General features: G+C 45.5%; 1 long non-coding RNA gene across 1 annotated transcript; it reads right to left on the bottom strand.

Annotated features, from left to right (window-relative positions):
- Positions 1 to 9384: 9384 nt before the first annotated feature.
- Positions 9385 to 10511, bottom strand: LOC131495261 (uncharacterized). The gene is made up of 2 exons (XR_009253869.1): positions 10140 to 10511; positions 9385 to 9596 (listed from the first exon to the last, which is right to left on the bottom strand). It is a non-coding gene; the product is annotated as an uncharacterized LOC131495261 (long non-coding RNA).
- Between the last annotated feature and the right edge of the window lie 12188 nt (positions 10512 to 22699).

Genomic DNA, 22699 nt, shown 5'->3' on the forward strand with positions numbered 1-22699 from the left:
GATCTAACCATCCCTGGCTCTGTGACCTTGAAGAAGTCCCTTTACCTTCCTGAGCCAATAGTTCCTTAATTTGTCATGCTATCAGACAGATCTTAGACTTGTTGCACTTTTATGAAGTTCTTACATTTTCTCTGTATGATGGAGTACCTAAGAATGCTCTACACCATGGCCCCTTGTTTCAGAAACTGTGTGTGTGTGTGTGTGTGTGTGTGCGCACATGTGCAAATCAGGGCGGTCTCTTTAACACAGCATCTAATACAATACCTATCTAGATGATAAACATCCAGAACATGAGAAACCAGCCTAGGTAAACCAAAGCACATTTACTGTTTGTGGTAGCAATTTAAAATTTCGTTATTAGCTTTCTTTTGTTTTTAAGCTCCTTTCTCCACCTCTTTAGGTCAGACAGTTGGGAAAAATGATAAAAGCTCGAGCAGGTCTAAATACGTTCCAGGCGCATCTTCCATACGGATACTCTGGTCAGAGAGGCGTTTCAAAGTTCGTTTTAATGAGTCTTTTATGGTGCTTTATATGCGGCAACTTTCTCCACCCGTCGTATGGATTGGTATTTCTTTTTTTGAAATATGCCTGGATTGCACACCCTGACATGCTTATAAACTCAATGCAGAAATGGCATTGCAGAAAGAATTATTTCATGCATCGCATCCGCAACTTATTTCCACTGTTTAACCTCACACACGTTGTTCTCATTTCCACTCTTCACAAGACATTTGTTCTTTTCACTGTTCTCTACTTTAAGTGGATGAGGTTCATCTGGTTTGTTGATGTTATAAAATATGGAATTCTCCTATTAATGGTTCTGAAATCATATGGGAGTACTTTGCACCGTGTCTTTGCCATGAGGCAGCATTACCTTGTATCATATAGAATGAGTTAACATGATATTAAATTACTCCTTTTTATGTCATTCACATTTTTTTACTTTCTGAGGACCTTTTGTCTTCCTATCTGTGAAGTGTGCAATTGTCACTGAGAAAAGGAAACCTTGTAGCATTTACTTGGAGCTTGACTTTTACATAAAGCTATGGAGATCAATGTATTTACTTAAGGGTTTGAGAGAAAGGATGTTGAAAAGTGGCACCAGAGGACATTAAATGATCTCTTTTGATCAATCTAGCCAGGTTTCTTTTAAGCCCATTGACCTCCTCTGCCTATCAAAAGGTTCTGAGCCTTTCCAAATAGTGTCAGCTGACTTCTTCTCTAGGCTATTCTAAGATACTGTGGGTCAGGGATTCCTTAGCTAAGTGAAAACAGGCAGATTATCTTGGTTAAATTCTTAACCAACTATGACCTAATTGATACAAAGATAACCACTTCATCTCCGAGCCAATTTACTATAACTGCCCTCATTTTAGTCTTATTAAAATGTTAATGGTTAGTAAAGTGTGCAAAGGCCAGAGCACCGGTTTTCAAATGCAAGGGTGCACAGAATGCCGCGGAGGGCTTCTTGCCTTGTTAAAGCCGGTGCTGGCGTCTGATTGAGGGGGAGAGGGGGGAGACTCTGCATTTCTAGCGAGTTCCTGGGTGATCCTGCTGCTGGTCCAGAGATCCCACTCCAAAAATCACTGGGGTTGGGGGAGGGCAGGAAGAGAGACAGAAAGACTAGCTACTCCTCACTCTTTGAATGTCATGTCTACTTTTAATGCAACTTAAGATTCACAAACGCCAGCAGCTGGGTTCAAATCTAAATCAGAACTTAAGGATGCAGATCTAAAACTAAGTCCTTAGGAGTAGAATCTCCTTTTAGTTCCCTTCCCCGTAATCCTACAGCCCCCCCTGCTCAGAGAACCCTCCAGAGCCAGAGACCGGGAGAGGTGGAAGATCCAATTGTGTAAAACCTTTGAGCCAGTTGGTGGAGCAAATGAGCGACGGCAGAGGGAAGAACACAGGCTGGGATTCAGCCTGGGAGGCTGAGTCTCAATTCCTGCACAGAGTTCCTTAAGTCCCAAAGGATACAGTAAGGATACCACCCCCCCCCCCCCCCACCCCACCACCTTCCCTTAAAAGGGAAGGAAATACACTTCAGTGGTGGCCTTATAGTTGAACATTCAGATAAAGCCCAGTGTGGATGTGCAGAATGACCGTCCAAAGAACCCACATGGCTTCTGGGCCTGGACCCCTCTAACCCCGGTTAGACTCCTTTCCATAACTGGAGGAAAGTGTTTGTTAGACAACCAGCTCTGACTGATGGACGACAGAGGTCTGTGACGGACTCTGACAGTCTCACAAGCATGTATTGATAGCCTCCCTCTAGGGAAGAGACCCTTCCACGGGGAGGGGTCCTGCTGATAAAAGTGAATTTATTAGCCAAGTGGCCTCCCATGTTGTGGTCCCGATGCCAGAAACGCTCTCTTCTGTGAGTGGGCATCTTGGTGCCTCCTTGCCAGATGCTGTTAAAATCCCCAATTCTCTTAACCCCTTGGTTCTGAGTCTGCTCCCAAAGAACATTCCGACTGGAGTCTGGCTTCCTCTTGGTGGGTCTGCCAGGATTCTGGTTTCTGCGGTGGTAAATTCTTCCAGCTAATGAGTGAGTTGACTTATGACCTAGAACAAGCTCCATGCAATACTCTCAGGTCCCCGTGCAGCAAGTCTCGGGATCTCAAAGAAGGGGTCCCTGATCATGACTTGGTTTTTCCTATAGCTTCACTGTAGGGGCAGAATGTGCTGGGCATGTTGAGTGTGTGTGGTACTTTTATTTCTCTGAAATTATTAAATTGGCATTCTTGCTTTATATTAGTTTAATGAGCTTGGAAAATGTGCTTCTGCCCCCGAGTAGATGCTTGTAAAGCTGAGGGCCAGACCTTGGACAGTGGTTAAATCCTTCAAATCCTTAATGCCTTGCCTGGGGCCTTTGGGAACCTGTCTGCTGGCCTGGGTCCTCTCTGGCAGTGAGCAGACGTGACCGCATGGTGAGAATCCGCATCCGGTTTGCCACATAGACTAGCTTTCGTTCTAGGACAAATGACTTAACTCTCTTGGGAGGCTCGGATAACGGGTCTGATACCTGTTCTGACTTGGAATTCAATAAACTTCATAATCGAATGCAGGTTCTGACTAAATCTCAAGGGGGAGAGAAGCCTCCTATTTAAGACCCGAAAGATGTCTGCCAACGTGTGACTTCATGCTTCTTGATTGTCTGCACTCAAGTTCACTGCCGTTCCCTCTCACGTACCATGCCGTGTCCCACTCCTCGAGCGTTCTCCACATCTCTGTGTTGCATCCACCTCTGTCCCCACCGGGGTTGGCTTTGTGAGGATATGATCTGTCTCATCACGTGGGGCCCCGGTCTCAGAAACACTCTGAGCTTCTCCTGATGCTCTGCCACTGCTTTGAAGTTCTTCGTATTCTCTGCACAGGGGCCAATGCTAAACCCACAAACGACCGCCTAGATGCTGATGACGTCAAATCTGGATCTCGATTTCAAGAGTCGCCTGTAAAAACTCCAGATGGAGTCTGCATACCTGTCTAAAGGCCATCAGCATGTAGACAATAACCCTTCAAAAATGGCCTTGAATTCCTTTCGGCACCCCCAAGAAGGTACTTTCCAATGACGGAAAGAATGCTCGCTCGTTCAAACACTCAGAATTCAAACAAGGTTTCAGGGCTCTTCTGCCTGCCTTTTTGGCCAGACATTTAATTGGGTCCGTGGGTCGGAGGATTCATCCTTCTTAATGAGTTTATTCATAGCTTCTCTTCCCAAGCCTACGTCTGGTGTGCCCTGTTCACCTGGGCGTCCTTCTCAGTGCTCGCTGGCTTTGGGAGTTCCATTCTTCCCATCCACCTCCCACCAGGCATCTCTGGCAACATCCCTCTCCTGTGTAAAGCCCATCAAGACAAAGTCCCCATCCTTCCCATGACCTACAAAGATGTCCGTGTGGTAAACATTGCCTTTCGTTATAGGTTAATCCCTGCACATGGATGTCTCTGCTCAAGCCATACGAAACAAGTAGCACATCTTCTAAAATTTCTAAAATGTCCATGCTCCTGTGGCTGCTGGCCTTTGCAAATGCTGTCCCCGTGGCCTAGGAGGTCTAACCCCCGGTCAACTGCGCGATGTGCTATACTCTCTCTGCCTCCCCCAATGCAGCCTAAATACGGCTTTTCAAAAATTTTTTTAAGTTTTCTTTCTTTCTTTCTTTTTTTTTTTTTAGGGGTGCCTGAGTGGCTCAGTTGGTTAAGCATCTGACTTTGGCTCGGGTCACGATCTCATGGTTCATGAATTCGAGCCCCGCATCAGGCTCTGGGCTGACAGCTCAAAGCTCTGAGCTCGGATCCTGCTTTGGATTCTCTGTCTCTTTCTCTCTCTGCCCCTCCCCTGCTTGCACTCGGTCTAGCTCTTCCAAAAATAAACCAACATTAGGAAAAAAAAAACCAAAACACTTGTTTTTTTGAGAGAGGCCGAGATAGCGTGAGCAGAGGGGCACAGAGAGAAGGAGAAAGAATTCCAAGCAGGCTCCACACTGTTAGTGCGGAGCCCTACGTGGGGCTTGAATTAACAAAATCAAGAGTCGGACTACCACCTGAGTGAGCCACCCAGGCGCCCCTAAATGTGGCTTTTCTTCCAGAGCCTTCTGACCTCTCAGGTGGTGGCTGATGTGTCTTGTAGCCTGGGCTCTCAGACCTCTGCAGTCATGACTTCATTAGCCTACTTTTCATTGAACAAAAATCTCGTCTTCCTCACGAGGGAGGGATATCTTTTAAAGCAGGCAGTCTGATTCATTCAGCCTATCAAGTGCTAACATATCCTACGTTTGAGAAGTGATTTGGGGCTAAAGGAGGGACCAATGGTTATGGCTGTGGTCCCCTGCCATTGAAGCAGCTTCAATACAGGTGGTTCTAATTAGTAACTGATCTGGGATTCAGCACATTGCTCTGCGCCTCCGCATTCTCTTCTGTAAAATGGGTACAACAATACCTACATCGGGACAGTCGTAAGGATCAGATCATGCAGATAATATGCTTAGAACAGTAGCTAGTGTTTAGTAAGAATGCCTTAAATATGAGCTGTCATCATGACGTATAGGCATTATCAAATAAAGCCCCAAAGTTCCTGGGAACAGAAACAGTATAAAATTTGTCTTCCACTGTGTCTGGTATTTATTCATGATATCTAGTGTTAGGATGGTTTCCCATACCTAATTACATGATTGCATTTTTTCCCCCCATAGTTACACATTTAGAGTGGTACCATTTGAGAATGGCAATGCATTCATCCATTTCCTCCTCTGTTCCACAAATATCTGTTGACCACACACCATATGCCAGACGACGCTGGTTTAGGTGCTGGAGGGAGCTGGAAATAAGCCTGGCTGTGTCCATATACTGTTGTGGGCCAAGGCTTCTCTCCTCTAGTGAAGCGATGACACTGAGAGGTGACCCTGCTTACTAAAATGAGCAGTAAACCCAGTAAGAAAAAGGAACGAAGTGCATAAGCCAGAAGATTCACACTTGTTTTGGTCCTGGCAGGCGAGTCCTGTTGGGGGCAAGGAGTCCCTGTGAACGGCCGCTCGCTCCGTGGGGGCAGAGACCACGTCGCTCGCTTTCCCACACCCTGCTAGAATGTCTGCCATGTCCCGGGGCTCCCAGGATATCGATGGATTTGAAAGTATTAAAAGGGAGGTGGGAAGAAAAAAAATGAACAAAAGCTCAGAAGTAGTTATGGGTTTATTGTCGGTTTCCACCTCCGTGATGATGTGGCTAACGTATCTAAAACTCCACGAAATGGGGCGGTAGGTACGTTGTCCCTTTTCCTCACGGAGTCTCCAGCGCCTAAAACTGCATCTGGAACCTAGTGACCATTCAATTAAAATATGTTGACTGAATGGAAGCAGGAATTTGAAAGTTAGTCCAAAGGATATAAAGTGTTTCTTAGAGGAGCAGTTAGTATTATTAAAACTCCTTGAGGGAGTCTGGCTGGCTCAGTCCATTGAATGTCTGACTCTTGACTTCGGTTCGGGTCATGGGATTGCACCCCACATCAAGCTCTGCCCTAAGTGGGGAGTTCTCTTGCGATTCTCTCTATCCCTGGGGCTCCTGGGTGGCTCAGTTGGTTAAGTGTCTGACTTGGGCTTACGTCATAATCTCGAGATTCATGGGTTCAAGCTCCGCATAGGGCTCGACACTGACAGGGCAGAGCGTGCTTGGGATTCTCTCTCTCTCTTGCCCCTCCCATGTGCTTGCTCACATGCCCTCTCACTCTCTCTCAAAATAGATAAATAAACTTAAAAAAAATAAAAGGATTCTCTCTCCCTCCTGCCCCTCCCCCTGCTGTTTTCTTTTTTCTTTCTTTCTTTCTTTCTTTCTTTCTTTCTTTCTTTCTTTCTTTCTTTCTTTCTTTCTTTCTTTCTCTTTTGTTCTTTATTTCTTTCGTTCTTCCGTTCTTTTTTTATTATAGAAAAAAATCCTTGAATGGTAAATGGACAGATAGATGTGGTGTTTTAATTAGATTAGTCCTGAGGTGGTATAAAGGATGTATTCACAGACACCAGGGACAGGAAGGCCACTGATGTGGAAACTATTACTGTAACTCTAGAGTGACGAGAGGCTTGGATTGGGGTAGATGGGGGGGTGATGGGGGAAGATGTATTTTTTTTTTAATGTTTATTTATTTTTGAGAGAGAAGAGAGCGAGTGAGCAGGGGAGTGGCAGAGAGAGAGGGAGACACAGAATCTGAAACAGGCTCCAGGCTCTGAGCTGTCAGCACAGAGCCCGACACGGGGCTCGAACCCACGGACCGCGAGATCGTGACCTGAGCCGAAGCCGGATGCTTAACCGACCGAGCCACCCAGGTGCCCCGGGAAGACATAGTTCTTAATGTTTACTCATTTTTGAGAGCATGCGAGCAGGGGAGGGGCAGAGAGGGGACAGAGGATCCGAAGCAGGCTCTGCGCTGACAGCAGAGAGCCCGATGCAGGGCTTGAACTCACAAACCAGGAGATCATGACCTGAAGCATAGTCAGACACTCAACCAACTGAGCCACCCAGGCGCCCCTGAGGGAAGACCTATTTTGTAAGCCCCTTCGCGTTTTCTTCGCCTGTGGTCTGATTGCACCAGACTAAGAAAACCAAGTTTAAATGGCAGAAGGGCTGAAGACAGGCAAAGTCAACGTGTGGGCTGATGGAAAGACCATGGAAGAGTTGTGGTGAAAGCGGGCGGCAGATCCTACCACTGATAATACCCACACTTGGTTTTGTCAGAGACGATGAGCAAGGGTGATGACACATACCTGGCCTGGTGTGCATGGTGGGGCCATACCGGTGTTTTCAGGTGGTGCCCTTGCCTTTTGGTTATGGCATGGGACCCCCCACCCGCCTTCCCCAGTCAGAGCAGTGAGCAGCCTTCCTGCCCTTTTCAACTTGGTTTTCTGTTACTTTTAATATTCTCTCTCTCCCTGATTCCGTGTCTTAATCTTCCCTCTGCTGCCTGTTCAAGGTGCACGTATTACTTTCTCCACGCTGCCCTGTTTTGTGGTTTGTTGTTCAGAAGAAAGTGATGTCTATACTAATACATAACGAACATCTGTCTCGCCTCGTACTGACATGTGCTGGGCCATAAAGCTTCTCAGATTATCTTCTTAGTTGGAGAGTAAAAATGGAAAAAAGAAAAGGTATCCCGAAGATACACTTCTGTAAAGCCATTGGGATACAGAATGGCTGGAAAGAACAAATCAACGCATAAAAGCCACGGAGCTCTTGTTTTATTGGGCGAAGGATCCTGGGCTGGCTGCAACTGACTGAGAAAGGGTGAGTGGGTGTGCAATCTACTCACGTCGTGAACTGAATGCGCCCAGCTCTGCCTGTGTGTCCCCAGCCCCCAACACCATAAACTGAAACCCTAACCTTTAATGGGATATTTGGAGGGGACGCTTTGGCCAGGTAATTAGGGTTAAATGAGGCCAGGAGTGTAGGGCCCTCAGGATGGGATGAAGGGCCCTTTAAGAAGAGCATAGAGGAAAAGCCACATGAGGGTCCAGGGAGCAGGCGACTGTCCATAAGCCGGGCTCAGGTGTGAACGTCCTTCCCTACAGCGTGGGCTCCCTGACCTCAGCCCTCCAGCCTCCAGGACTGCGAGAAAGTACACCCTTGTTGTGTGAGCCACTCACCTGTGAGTCTGTCGTATCCTGTTACCGTAGCCCAAGGAGATAGATCCTGTGTCCTCATCAAGAGTTTTACATGCTGATGATGCTAATCTGCCTAAAGGAAATCGTATTTTTAAAGTGGACTGTAGTCCGGTACCGAGCGTGTATGTCTATTTTGCATCCTTTTCAGAGTATCTGGATTCTCTCCTGAATCATCCCAAACGGAAGAGGCGGTTATAAATATGTTTATTCATTCAGCAACGGTTTACCGCCTTCTCTAAATGAAGCAACACGCGGGCCCTGGGGAGACATCACGGGCAAAACCATTTCTGCCGTCCTCACGCTTACAGTTGGGTGGGGTAGGGGTCCTCGCCGAAAGGAACAGGTTTCTTTGAAGTAGGAGTTTCCTTTTATAAAGTCACGTGAAGCACATTCGCGCTTGCTTTAATTTTTTTTTTTTTTTTTTTTTTATTTTTTTTTTTATTTTTTTTATTTTTGGGACAGAGAGAGACAGAGCATGAACGGGGGAGGGGCAGAGAGAGAGGGAGACACAGAATCGGAAACAGGCTCCAGGCTCTGAGCCATCAGCCCAGAGCCCGACGCGGGGCTCGAACTCACAGACCGCGAGATCGTGACCTGGCTGAAGTCGGACGCTTAACCGACTGCGCCACCCAGGCGCCCCATGCTTGCTTTAAAATATTACACGCGGAGTGGCTCTCCATTCGCAAACTCGACCGAAGCAAGAAGGCTGTTTTTATACCCGAATTTTAGGCCCTCTTGCGTGACCCTGACCTCAGTGTTTGATTTCCTTGCCCCCCCACCCGCCCCACCCCCCCTTCTATACCTGTGTCCAGGGGAACCTTAAGAGTCCAAGCGTTAGAAGTGGAAGGCCATGTTTCAGTCAGTTTTTGCTGCCTATCCCGAGGGGTCATCCTGCCTTCTATGTGGGCACCTTCCCTAGGCCACCCATGGAGTCTGCCTGGAACCATCCCCAGTGACCTGCCCCCAGGCTTCTGGGAGAAGCCTGGGAAATCTCTCCCATCCAGAGAACTCCTAGCAGCTGCCAGCCAGCCCGGAGCATCTAATCTCGAGAAATATTTCCTTTTCCTTCGTGTGTCTTTGCAAGGATATTTTGCTACGTTGGGTATATAGTATCTTTGAAAACAACATCTGGTTCTTGCTGGAATATGACCTTGTGCAGCCCTTAGGAAAATAGGCTCAGCCCACACTACCAACTTGATGGTGGGAAGAAAGGGATCTGACACACAGCGAGAAAAACGAAATACGAGTTAATATCCTTTTAAAAATAACACAGCTGTTTTTCTCCTCAAGTCTTCCGGGATGCTGAATTATGTTTATCTTAGGACTTGGGTTCATCTGATGTACAAATAATCCCGCTTCTCCTCTTCAGATGTGTTGAGCACCTCTGGTATGCCAGGGACGGGGCTAGCCATCATGAACACTTTGAGAGAAAGTCTGTCCCATGGGGCTTTCGTTCTAGAACAGAGGAATGGAGGGACCATGATGGGGGTGGGGAGATGCGCTGGTTGAGGTGGCCTCAATTCTAATGTCATCACCTGGTCACTTAAGGAACTGGAACGTTTCTGAAGTTGAGCAGAAAACCAGGCGTGGTCTAGTTGGCTTGATTCTTTTTTTTTTTTTTTCAGTCCACTGATGAGATTTTGAGTAGGGTAATGACTGGTCACCCAACATTAGCAATAAAATTCGATTTGAAGAAGGGTCAGACCACAGAGCACTTCTAAAAAGATTTTCCTTTTTCTTTTTCTTTCTGAAATTTTTTTGGTTACTTATTAGCTTCTGTGAAAGATAGCTAGGAAAATATTTAAGTCCAAGAACATTCTTCCCCCACCCCACCCCACCCTGGGGGCCACCTACTCTAGTCCTCATTTTGCAGCATTTGTTAAGCAGTTATTTTTATGCTTCGCTAATCCCCCCCCCCCCCCCCAACACAGCTTTTAAATAAAACAAGGAACTTCTCTGAAAAGCCCTGAATACAAAAATAAAATATTCTTCATGTACCTTCATGGAGATTTGCTGGGCAACTGAGGGAAATGCACTTCAAAATTAGATCATCTGCGTAGAAACCTCAAAAAAACAAAGTTCTCGCCCTCCTGAAAAGCAAAAGCAAAAAATCTGGGCCATTTGAAGGCAGCAGGAGGAGGGCGGGCCAGGGCAGGACTTGTAACCCAGTGTGACGGGGTTGGTCACGGCAACAGCAAAGGAATCCCCACCCCAGGGTGTGTGAGGTTCACAAACAAAAGTGCCGCCCTGTAGCCCTTCTAGGGGGAAAGGCTGGCCTTTTATCTGCAGGTTCCCGGCCACTGGGAAGGCCAAACAAAAGCGGGGCATTTTTCTGTGCTTACCCAGCCTCCCTAGAAGGGGCGTTTCTTCAGATTGCTTTCCTCTCCTGCCTCCATTCCCTCCCTCCACCCTCAGGCTGCTGGTTTCCTCCCCACTCTCCCCTTTAGCAGGTGTATTGCTGTGGTACCTCCCCTTTTGCAGAGGAATTTGCCAGTGGACCTCCAGCCTCCCCTCCACCCAGCTCCCACCCCCACTAGGGATGGGCACGGCCGTGTGGCATGTGGGACTCATTTATTCTGATAGGTTCCATTTTGATCCTTTCCTTGGAAAGAAGCCATTTAGAAAGAGAGGCCCTGAGATAGAGTCCGACGAGAACGCAAACATGAGATGGTTAAAAACTGCCATTGGAACCATGTCTAAGTCCTAGCCTCGGACTGGAATTCATGGCCTTTGTCACTACTGTCCAGTTTTCCTTCTCAACGTTCCCGGTTTGCTTTTGATAAACTTCAAGTGCATTGTCCTGCTGGAATGACCTCCATCAAAAACCGTGGAACTCTTATTCCTTACTTCTGACCTGTCCCCCGGCACCTGATCTCCCAGGGCAGGGCTGCAGGCAAACGATACCCGCCCCCCTTCCCCCAGCTCTCCCCTCTCCCTCCCCTGCGCCCTACTCCCTCCGCTCTGCAGTCTGGCCGCCTGAACGCATGCAGCTCCTGTCTCCTTGTCACAGACTGCCGGAATGCAAAATGATGAAAATTAATGCTGCTATTAAAGGATTTTTCAATTAAATGTGCAGTTTAGAGCCAGATGCTGCTTTCTTAAAGGAAGAGAAGTTTAAGTAAAAAAATCTGACAGATATTCGTTCCATCTAGCGTGGCAGGATTTATAGTAGATTACACCCTTTGATTTCGGAGGGCCTGAGTCGTTAGGTCCACTTGCAAATGGGCTGAGGGGAACAGTTGCTCTGTTGTAATCTGAAAACATATGGGACGTATGGTGAATATTACATCCATAACTGTTACGATGTTTTGCTTCCTCCAAGCCCCTTTCTTCTCTGCCTCCTGTGGGTTGTTTCCAAGAACTCTGTTACCTTTCTACCTCTATTTTCCCTTGGAGTACAATTTGCTTTATTCCGCTTGCCTTAGAATCCCAGTGAAAAATCTAGAAATTAAATGTTTTTCTTACACGTGTCACCACGTGTTATTCTACAACCTCTGATTCTCTCTTGAGCTAACATTTATCCTGATTTTCATCTGTGTGCAAAGATATAGGCTGGGTTTTTTTTTTTTTTAATCTTCTTTTTTTTTTTTTTTTTTTTTGTATTCTATTGAACCATGCAGGTAACATGCAGTAAAAACACTTTAAATCCAATGACTTTTCAAAAATAGAGCAGATAAAGTTATACAATCAACTTATGGGTATTTACAGATATTTACTTATGAGAAGGGCTCTAGGCTGTTTTAAAAGTGAGTTTGGGGGGGCGCCTGGGTGGCTCGGTCGGTTAAGTGTCTGACTTCGGCTCAGGTCATGATCTCGCGGTCTGTGAGTTCAAGCCCCGCGTCAGGCTCTGGGCTGATGGCTCGGAGCCTGGAGCCTGTTTCCGATTCTGTGTCTCCCTCTCTCTCTGCCCCTCCCCTGTTCACGCGCTGTCTCTCTCTGTCTCAAAAATAAATAAACGTTAAAAAAAAAAAAATTAAAAAAAAAAAAAAGTGAGTTTGGGGGCGCCTGGGTGGCGCAGTCGGTTAAGCGTCCGACTTCAGCCAGGTCACGATCTCGCGGTCTGTGAGTTCGAGCCCCGCGTCAGGCTCTGGGCTGATGGCTCGGAGCCTGGAGCCTGTTTCCGATTCTGTGTCTCCCTCTCTCTCTGCCCCTCCCCCGTTCATGCTCTGTCTCTCTCTGTCCCAAAAATAAATTAAAAACGTTGAAAAAAAAATTAAAAAAAAAAAAAGTGAGTTTGGATACTGTTCCCCACCCTAGCCAGACTCTTCCTATATCTTTAAGTGGATCAATTGATTAAGTATTGACGAGTGCTGACGCTACGTCCAAAAAAAAAAAAAAAAGTCTCTGGGTTTAAGAAAATCTACCTGTAGTTAAGAACATGCTATTGTACTCTTTGAAATATGATAAGAGGATACATCTCAAGTTAAGCATTCTTACCACAGAACCAAAAACAAACCTACAAGCACAAGGAAGTCTTTGGAAATGAGCTATGTTTAGCATCGTGATTGTGGTGATGTGTACGTCCAAACTCAAGATGTGTAAGTTACATGTGTGTAACTTTTGTTTTTTTGACCATACCTTGAAGCTTAAACTATATTATCTGGAAAACAATAAAGGTCATTACAGAATGCAAAGTTCAGTGGGAATGCGGAGGGGTGTGAGAGACTGTGTCTGATTAGAATGGTCAAGAACAACTTTATCATGGGAGACACCTCTGGGATAAGCCTATTAAGGATGTTATAAGAGCAAAGATGGATAATTCGGGGTTCTTCCTGGGAAAGGCTACTAAATGAATTTGTGGGCTGCCCTGTGACCTCTCCCACTGTGAGATGGCCTGCTGGATTTCAAATTTGGAATGGGCAAGAGTGTCCCAAATGGGCTGGTGATCCGTCACATGTAAACTCAGTAGTTAAGTCACCAATAAGTAATACCTGGGGCCTAGATAGTGTCTGGCCTCATTCCCAGATCCTCTCGCTGACTCTGTTGATCAGCTTTGAGAATTCTCTGGAATAAAGAACTGTCCATTCCCCCTGACCAGAGCTCTCCACCAACATGGCACTTGAGATCGTCACCATCTCTGTAAGAGGACTCTAGCAATGGACTAATGAGTCTGCCCTTCTCATCTAAGCCCTTTTCATCAAAGTTAGGGTACTTTTCTAAAATGACAAATTTTGACAAATTGACTCCTATGTCTTCTGGCTTAAAAATTTTAGAATTACTTTACAATTTGCTGGTGAGATAAATTATTCCACAGGATATTTAAACGGGTTTTATTACTAGTACAACTCCTTTTAAGTGTATCCCTTAGATTCAGAAGGCTAGCCTTAAAAAGGGCAAATACTTTCAGCACCGTTCATATTTTGAGGTATGAAAATATTTTATCTGTATTTGGAGACTAATATAAATATCACCTAAGATTACTTACAAATAGTTTAGAAAACGACTTAGAAACTGACATAGCACGCTCATTAAATTTTGTTTTGCAATAAAAAGTTTAAAAGACAATTTGCTTCCTGACTTTTCTGGAATTCTAGAACAGAAAGAACTGCAGCTCCTGCTTCAGGAAATCTCTCAGTCATGTTAACTGCTTAATTTCTTATGGTCCTCTTTATCAGTTTTAGGTGGCTTTAAGACTTTTGTTTGCAGAGATCTCCTAGGTCAGGGATAAGTTTCAGTCCCCCTAGTTGTCAGTAGGTTTTAAGGGAGAGGGGCTGTCGATGAACCTTCTGAAGTTGTACAGAAATGCTCGTGTGTTTACTTATGTACTTTGCCCCAGGGGGAAGGATGTTAAGTTTCATGAGCTTTTCAAGGCGATGTCACAGGCGCCAGGGTGGCTGAGTCCTAAAATTTGCCTAATTTATTGTAAAACATCTGACCACAAAATAAATATATGTGAGCAGGAAATAGGTACAGTGAAAGTGACTAAGGCTGGAAAGAGAAGGACAGAAAATACAGGTTTTATTGCTTCCAATGGCTATGCGGTAGATAAGGATGAGTGAATCTGGATTGGCACAGAGGGAGACATTTAGCAAGGTCCTCTGTCAAGTGCTTAAGTATCTCTTGTGAAAAACGGTGTGAGAAAAAAACACACACACACACACACAGGAGACCTAGATCCCTGCTCTCAAGAACTGTGTAAATATGCAGGTGTGTGATTTTAAAGGACCCACTATAGATTCACCTAGATTTCAGTGCATAGTGGTTTGGGGCATTGAGCATTTATAAAGGAAGGAAGGAAAGGTGGATTCTAGCTGGGAGATTTGGAAGTGCTCTGGAAAAGCTGGGATGTGAGCCGGTTCTCCAGTAGGGAAACACAGAATGCCAGGCGGAGAAGGGGACGGCTGGACGTAGGGCGAGGCAGAATAGTAGGGGCTTTGGGGGGCAGGGAGTGGAACGTTACAGCAAACATAGGTGGTTCTGGAGAGTGGAGGAGAATGGAGAAACAATACTTGAAGGCAGGTAGAGGCCAACTAAATGTTTGCATTCTGGGTTGGGCATTTGTACTTCACACCTGGTGGGGAGTCATCACGACTTCGAGCAGAAGAGTAATCAGATTCTTGTTCGGGAACACGTTTTGGGAAAGGAGTGTGTAGGATAGATGGGAAATGGAAAAGACTGGAGAACTCTCTAATACCACATGGAAATAGCTCAGGTGCGATAGGAAGAGCCTTATGAGAAAACAGCAGTGGAGGAGAAAGAAAGCGGTCTAATTCCATGGAAGGCTTTTCCAGGATTTCCTGTATGCTGGGGCATGGCTGTGAAATAGACACCCATCAAACGTGACTGTCGAGTTTTACCTTTAATTTCCTGGGCAGTTAATGATACCGTTAACTAAAGAGTGGAATAGAGTTAAAACATTTTTTGTTGTTGTCGTTGTGGAGGGGGGAGGGAAGGCAGCTGTGTTCTATTTTGAGTGTGTTTTTAGGCTTCATTTGGAAATGTCTAGTCCGCAGCTGGAAATGTGAGTGTGGAAAGATGCGGGCTTGAGGCACGGGCAGGGGAGTCATTTGCGAACTGGTGATAGTTGAGTCCTAGAATTAAAACATCAAGAGAAGGAGACTGACAAAAGAAACAGGCAGGCCAGAGGGTGTTCGCCGGTGTAGGATCTTCGCCTGCTGAGAACAGAACGGTGGCCAGTGTGGCTGTGGGATTGGGAAGACACTGGCTTGCCTTACCAGAAGGGTTCTGGTAGGATTGGGGCCGAAACCCTGATTTCATGTAATGTAGGGATAACGAGGAAGTGAGTAATTAGAGGTAATGAGCCTGGGTGAGTCTCTTTAAAGAGTCTGGCTGTGCCAGGAAGAATCACAGCACAAGGGCCAGTGAGCTGGCACGTGCAGCGCTGGGTCAGGTGGAAGGAAACCTCGATCTTGTCTGCTGGTCGACAGGAGAAAGTCAGCACAGAAACTGGACACCTGGGAGAAGAGCTGGAATAACCCACAAAGCCAGGTACGAGGGCACTGCACAAGTCGCAAGAGATTTCCAGCTGCACTGGACATCCAGTGACTTCCCTGCAAAGCAATAGCTCGCTCGACTTTTACATGTGTTCCCGCATCAAATGGTGCTCAGTGCGAGGAGAGATCAATTTGAGTCAGTTTCCCTGGACACAGGGCGTCTGCTTCATCAGCACATACTCTGAGCATTTGTGGGCTGATGACTGGACCACAAAGCATCCTCCAGATAGAAAGTCTTTTATTTCAGTATAAAAGACTAATGCGGACTCGGTGAAACTACCAATCAAAGCCACAATAAATGGCGAGTCGAAGTCTACACTCAAACACCACCTGTTACAAAAATGAAACTTTTCTGGGAACACGGCATCGGTTTCCATAAACGGATTTCGCTGAGTTTAATGTAGCTGTCTTCCATATTGGATTTGTGTCCCCACTGTAGACCCTGAACTACGTTAGGACAAAAAAGGCAGCCCCTGGGTCCTGGTGGCATTATTTCCTGGCTATCCTCCCTAAGGTCTACATACTGAGAGATGTCTAGGAATCAAATAGTTGTACAAATTACACCTTTTTTTTTTTTTTCCTGCAAAGATGTTAAAGTCTTATTATAAACAAAATACAGCACTAAGAGCTATAGGGCCTGCAAAAATGGAGCGAACAGTCCTGAAAACGGCTTTTTGTTTTTATTTTTTGAAATCTAACCATCTGTGAGGCATAGTCTTAAATGTTTTATCCTTTCAGAAAATAACGTAATGGCAAAGCACCGTATTTCAGATAACTAAGGCTCCATAAGTCAAGTAATTTCTTCAAGGTCACACAAAGCTGCTCTGGGGGTGGGGGTAGAAAAGGGTTTTCTCTGCGGGAACTTTTTGCACCAGCTCGCAGGAACAGCTTTTTAAGTTTCCGGGAATGTCGCAGCTGATCAGTAAACAGAGCCGCTGCTAAAAATTTAGCTGACATAAACTTGCAGTTATAGAAGTTCTATTTTAAAAAGATGAAAAATGCTCAGAATCCATCACCTGTTCTGCTACGTTTTACCGCTACCTCCGTGTTTGAAGTTGTGTCTTTTTCGGCACGATGGAAATACTGCATCGTGCAGTGCGTGTGCGTCGCTCTGATTTTGCATTCAATGATACCGTGTCAGCTGCTTGAAATTGGTGATGTGGGAGTATTTATAGCCCAAATTGGCAAACACTACAAACCCGGGGGGTCCCCTCGCCAAGAGCTAGTCATTAAGCATTGGCCAGCATACCACTGGATTTGCACATGGTCTGCTGATTACCAAGAGGATGTCTGGTTGGGGGAGGTAAGAGCCTGTGTAAGGGAAGCCACACTGCCCAGCCTGCGTGCGTGGGGTGCTACATAAAGCTTCATGGAACTCCAGATCAACCATCTGGACAGCAAGCTCACGTTCAGAGAAAGGTGGATGGGGGTGGTAGCATTTGTGACCTTCAAAGAATGACTAGCCCAACTCCGATGGGGGGGTGCTTTGTGGGAAGGGAAATAATAGGAAGAAGAATAGGATGGATGGGGGATAAGTATGTAAGGGAGGTAGTGAGCCCTTTTGTTCTGGGGAAGCAGGAGGTCTATTGGGCAGGTGGGTTTGGGCCATGCAACGTAAAGCCCTGTGACAGACCAAGGAGGCTGAATTTTTCCATCGGGTGTTTGAGGGGGTTTGAATAGGGACTGATGAAGTCAGTTTCCAGTGATGGCATCCGGGGCGGCTGAGAGGCTGTGGCACAGGAGAAAATTTAAGGGTGTCCCCAAATCATTGGTGGGTGTGGAAATCACAAAGCTATGGGAGATTCCCTCAAGGTCTTGGGGACTGCTGAAAGGTGCAAACTGGAGAAAGTTGAGGACTCTGAAACTGGAGTCTGGGGAACGTAGGGTGGGCAAGCCTCACGGAGAGCTGTTCCTCAGACAGATCGCTGCCTGCCTGAGCAGCGGGGAGCTGTCCCCTATGGCCATCCCAACGCATGCGCCATCTTGGGTTCCAACTGCACGTTCCTCTGTTGAAGAGAATTTATTAGGTGCCGTCCAACTACTTGGCTCCAAATCTGATGCTTTCAAACTAGGGTAGCTGGTTGGAAACCAACGACTAATATTCCTGCAGTTTGATTCCTCTTTCTTTTTTTAAATTTAGTCTGTTTTGGCTTGGTTGGTTAGTATATTTTTCTTGTTGTGGGTCCTCATAACTTCCATTTCTCACGGGATTTGGAATCCCCAAATCTGATTTTGTCACGTGTCTTCAACTTTCTCTTTTCCTATCTTGGACAGGTGATGACTCCAGTTCCAAGCCCAATGCACTCCTCTGAAAAAAGAAGATAAGTTCCCACTTCCCAAAGTTTAAGTAGAAATAGTAACTTGATAAAGTCTCTGTTATATTTTAATGTACTACTAAAAAGTACAGTACTAGGTATTCCATTTTTTTTTAAATATGAAATTTATTGTCAAATTGGTTTCCACACAACACCCAGCGCTCCTCCCCACAGGTGCCCTCCTCAATGCCCATCACCCACCCTCCCCTCCCTCCCACTCCCCATCCGCCCTCAGTTTATTCTCAGTTTTTAAGGGTCTCTTATGGTTTGGCTCCCTCCCTAACTTGTTTCTTTAGCGCTAGGTATTCTAAAATTGCGGTGAAAGAAGTAACATTAACGTATTTTTACGTCTTGATGATACACGTGAGAACGTTGAGATATTTGCTGAGGTGGCCTTTCAACCGTCCAACGAGCTCGAACCCACGTTTTGAAACGTTCTTTTGGGTGTTCCCTGAGCTGGATAGTACTTTATCGTGGTCGGTGGAATATGTCTCTTATGTATCTCAACTCGAATTCACGTTTATTGTTCTTTAACATTTGAATTAGAGAACGGTCATGCTGCTCCTTCTGCCTTGACCTCTGGGGAGCTCTCTTGCACACATTCAGGAGGACGGTGAACTACAGGCGTGGGCATCCGTGCGCTCACACAAAGGTCTGCGTCCCGGGAGAGCATGCGCAGACCTCTCCCAGCCCTGCCCCTCCCCAGAAGGCTGTGGAGCACATGGCATTTTTACACAAGCTGGGATTAATTCAGGATCAAAGTTGAAGCTCCCTCTGCCTGTTTCTAATGGTTCAGTACGGTTTATGGTGCTTTGTTGGTTCGGGGTGTTGTAAGTTTGGTTTAAAACCTTCCTTCTTTGGGGGAGCACTTTGGTTCTAATGTGAGCACCACCGTCAGGCTCATGCAATTCTGGAATCTGATCTGTTTGTACTCTTGTAAAGTGGGGGGGGGGCGGTGCTTTCAATCTCTGTCCCCTGTTATAGCAAAGATACGTTTGGGGAGACGCTACGAGGTTTGCGGGGAGCATCTGCTGTACAGACTTTAACTGACACCCGTTCTGCCTGCCAGAGTGATATGTTACTTTACTTACTACGGTTAAATTATTCCTCAAAATTGAATGGTTCAGCCACTTTAGGATTTGAAATCCTTTTACATGATGGATTTTCCCTTTCCCTTCTGAAATATGCTCTTGGAACTAGGGCTGATGTCTTTGTTTCTCTTATTGTTAAGCTGCGTTTTAACTGCTAATATATTTTCTTGAGGCAGGCAATTGCCAAGCAACTGAAAGCATAAAGGGAAATTTGTACTATGCAAATGAGGGACTTAATGCATTAATTAGATGGATTGGAACATTGTATTTCCATGTGTTTCATGCCTTAATTCTCAAACTGAGAGTTGGAACCTCTGGCAGGGGGAGGACTCGGATGGAGTTTCCAAGTAGGTTTTGGAAACCAGAACACTGGAGTTTTGAAAACCTGTGTGGTCATGGTAGGAGCCAAATGAAGTCGGAAAGAGTGATGGATTCTCCTGAAACTGCGTTGTTCTGTTTTAATGAGACAATGTCTCTTGAGTTCTGAGTGCTGGTTGGTAGACACGATCTCTAATAAATTAAAACTGTATTTATTTTCACTTCCCACAGTACGAGAATGAACCGGCAAACCCCCTTCCCCCTTTCTCTATCAGAGGGAAATCCAGAATAAAAAAGAATTTAATCAGAGCTGGCAACCTGAAGCTGGCACTCTTCCTTCTGGACAGCAGAGACGGCAACCAGTGACAGCTCCCAAAGTGTCTCTTGTAACACAGCCAAGCCCCAGTCAGGCCAGGAAGGAGCCGGTGCTGCTTTCTTGGTCTAATATGGTGGAGGGAAGTTGAGCTGGGGAAAGCTTTCCCCCAAATGGCAAGGCTCGGCTCATGTCAACTAGGAGACCCTCAGTTTTTTCACGGATTCTCTGTTTACTCAAGAGTTTCAGGGAGGCTCCCGTGTCAGATGCTGGCGGATGAAGTGGACAGCAAAACAGATGCGGCTCTGTTCTCCCGAGGTGTAGCCTGATGCGACATAACATCACTGTTGAATGTGTAGCCACAAACTTTAAAAGTTGCTTCCGAGGAGAGTTAGGTGGTTCTGTGAAAACGTATTTCCAAGGAACCTAGCAGGGCAGTCAAGGAAGGGTTTTCTAAGAAAGTGATTGGGGGAGGAGAAAAATGGATGAGTTCATGTTCGTGGGGGAGTGGGTTCAATGTTTGCAGTAGATGGTGCTGGTGAGTTCATGGCAGAGGAATCAGCGAAGTGAAAAACGACGAAAGATCAACGATGCTGGAGTTGAGAGAGGAAGGGGCAGGATGGTGAGGCTAAAGAAATGAGGGTGAGGCCATTAATATCGCGTGGACCACTTCAAGGATTTGGGTCTCCACACAAAGGGCAATGGAAGACATGTGGGCTTTAGGTAGGAGGAGATCATATAAGTTATGGGACTGGACTCTTTAGGGAAAAGTATTATTTTTGAAGTATATATCAACAGTATATATTTATTTATATACTGTTCTATATGTGACTTCTCTTCTGTTAAGCTGAAGAGTTAGAATTGGGTTCTGTCTAGCTATAGGCACCTGTGGATGTAGCTTTGTACCCAGTCACCAAGCTGGGACCCTCAGAGTCACCTTTGACTCCTCATTTTCGGCTCTCCCCTATTGATCACCAAGTCGAATGACACCTGCAAGATACATTACAAATCTTCCTCTTTCTATTACCACACTTCCTGTTTGGCCTTATCAGCTTTGATGAACCCTCCCTCACTTTCACTCCTTTTAGGAAAGACTTCTTCCCCCCCACTCAAATATGTCCATATTGATTTACTGCAGTCATCTTGACACTAATAAGAGGAAAAGATTTATTTGCTATAGTTATTTGGGCCTAGGGACAGGTTGAAACCCAAAATATCGAAGCTCCTTCCTTCCTTTAATTTCTATCAGTGATCACTTTCAACAGGCAGCCTGATGTCACTGTGAGCTCCGCCTGTCCTTGAGTCTTAGGACATCCCTGACCATCCCACTCCATCTTTTCCCTCCCTGCACCTCCCCCTAACTCTTAGTTCAGCCCTTCGTGCCAGGGAATCCTTCTTATCCATTCCATTTTCTCCATAAAACTCTTCCATAAGCCATGCCTTTTCGTAACCTACAGGATAAATTTCCAACTTCTAAATGTGTTTTTGGGGATCTCTATGACCTACTGTTGCCGTCACGAATTCTAAGATCTCTTTCCTCATCATTTACACCCTTACATCCTAATTTATCCAACTCAGCCCATTGTGCTGGCACGTGTGTGCCTTTCCTCCTCGTGTTTCCTTTGGCTAGGAAGTCCTGTTCATGTACCATCATCTGGTGAAACCCACCTCCCCCTTTTATGATGCATTCAGACGCAGAGGTTTCTGATGCCATAAGACAGAAATATTTCCAGGAAAACGTATGTTTCTACAGAAGCCCCTCTGTCCTTTCTCTGCCCTTGCCAGTTGTGTGTGCATCTGTTTCCTTCCGCTGGACAGTGAGCTCCTAGGAAGCCGGGACCACTGTTCTCCCACTTCGCATATCCCCAGGGCGCTGGAACTGTGGAGGGTTTCTTTGAAAGTTTTGTTTCACGTCAAGAAAAGGAAAACTTAAACTAGGGAAACTGGAAGACCATCACCTATAAGAATTTTAGCAAAACAGGCACCAGTTTGGTCTGGAGAGATCTCGTGCTATGGTCAAGTTAATTTTGCGCACGTTGCTATTATAACATGCCTCTGAGAAAATGCTGTTCCTTTTCCTGGAATGAGGGAAATACCAAATGCATCTACTAGACTTTGCTAGGAAAATGCTTCACTGTTTTTGTTAATATGAAACCTGGCAGGCTGTCACCCTCTTAATTTAATTTTTCTCTTTGTTTTTTCTCCATAAAATTTTCCCCGGGCTAAAGGGATATGGTAAAGAGGAAAAATATTATATGAAAATATCAATTAAAAAAAAAACCCCGCTTAGATGTACTATTTATATTTGCAAGGGAAGAAAATCGTTAATACTGGCGTAATTTGTACCTACATGCCTCCTCCTTTGAGGAACACATGAATTAAATGCATTGTCTGGAAGCGCTGCTTTCTTTTTGGTTTAGAAAGAGACTTTGCCTAACGTGGTATCATGTGACTGTATTGTAACTTCATAAAAAACATTCTCGTATTAGAAGTGCAGTATTAAATGCTCACATTTGCCAAGTCGGTCATTGAGTAACCCAGTGCTAGTCGTCTTCAGGACCAATGACCTCTTGAGGCATAAAAAGGATGCCTCTTACAGTTTTCTAGACTGACACGTCCACGGCATCCTATGGTTGAACGTCCTATGGGCCGTTAGTTGAACACCATGTTAATTACATAATTTTTTTGCCCTTCTCTCCCCAAACCCACATAACCCCTCATGCTCACTCCTATCATGCTCTCTCTCTCTCTCTCTCTCCTTCAAAAATAAACATTAAAAAATTAAAAAAAAATTATCTGCCTTAAATGAAGCAGGGTGGTGGTGGGGAAATCCGCTTTTCTTGGAAATAACTAGATGTGGGGAATTAAAAAGCAGAATTGAGAATCGGGACTTCATATTTGGTATTGAGGAATCTTTGTCCTTTTTTTTTTTTTTTTTTTGTCTTGTTTTTTGCGAGACCAACAAACTTTGGACGTTGGTGTATTTTGTTCTGTGCTGCAAGTTCAGTAATGTCTGTGCTTCACTCCTCTACATTTGCCGTTATTGTTTTTGAAATCTTGCCAGAAA

Source organism: Neofelis nebulosa, chromosome 1, assembly GCF_028018385.1.
Source record: "Neofelis nebulosa isolate mNeoNeb1 chromosome 1, mNeoNeb1.pri, whole genome shotgun sequence".
In the NCBI taxonomy this organism is placed as follows: Eukaryota; Metazoa; Chordata; class Mammalia; order Carnivora; family Felidae; genus Neofelis; species Neofelis nebulosa.